Below are 1,052 nucleotides of genomic sequence, written 5' to 3'. Positions count from 1 at the left end.
ATACCAATGTGTCCCTCATTACATCAATCCATCTGTTTAGGAAGCTGTATAAATACTCTAGATAACTTTGTAAAAGGAACATTTTCAACCACACTGAGAAGTTGTATTTTTAGTTTCCTTTTTCCATCATGGATATAACTCTGGAATTCTTCATTGTCCATCTGTAGTGGAAAATGATGTTAAAGTAATGGGAGACGGAAACTTTAAGTGTATTGTATTTGTCACATGAGAGTGAAAACATGGAATAATTAAGTATATTTGTATGGGTTAAAAGCAGGTATTTTCTTTTAATTTGGTAGACTTGCGTGACTCTTGAAGTCAATACAAGTTGTAATAAAATGCAAAAAAACTTTTCTAAATGTAACGTATTAATAATCTTGCACTGATCAGAGTTACCAACTACATTGGATGCAGAGCTGAAATCCCCCAGTATTCCTTGCTGGCTCAATATCTGCACAAAGCCAGTTAATGTAAAAGATGACACCAAATGTATAATTTAATTTTAAATTCTATTTTCTTTATATGATTGTAGAAAATAATGACTTCTATGGTGAAGTACTGAGGGCATGGATTGCGATTTGTGCAGGGAGTGGGCAGAAGTGAACACTATGTATCACCTATGGTGAATCCTGTGCGATCTTCCCCTAGCAGAGTTATTACTGTTCAATGATAAAAGGAATGTTGAGACACAATTCGTCCAGAATAGGAAGTATCAGCTTACTGTGAAACCAACGGGTCAGTGAGAATTGCAAGATTTCAGGAATTATTTTTTAAACAGAAACATGAAAAAAAAGGAAAACTGTCTTTTTTTAACTTTTTTTTTATTACGGTAATTGTAAACATTTAACATAAACAAACTTCTTTTTCTGACAATAGATTTACATCAAGGATGTTTCTGCCTACAGGTATATAACAAACAGAATTGTGAATGCAGCTCTGGAGTAGAATACTGACTAACTCGGGATCAGTACAAGATTAACAATGTAATTTAATTTAAATAGGTTTTCACGTGGCATCTAGTGTAGAAAGTATAACACGGTGTGACCAGAATT

Source organism: Ranitomeya imitator, chromosome 1, assembly GCF_032444005.1.
Source record: "Ranitomeya imitator isolate aRanImi1 chromosome 1, aRanImi1.pri, whole genome shotgun sequence".
In the NCBI taxonomy this organism is placed as follows: Eukaryota; Metazoa; Chordata; class Amphibia; order Anura; family Dendrobatidae; genus Ranitomeya; species Ranitomeya imitator.
Note: the sequence above shows the minus strand (reverse complement) of the source record.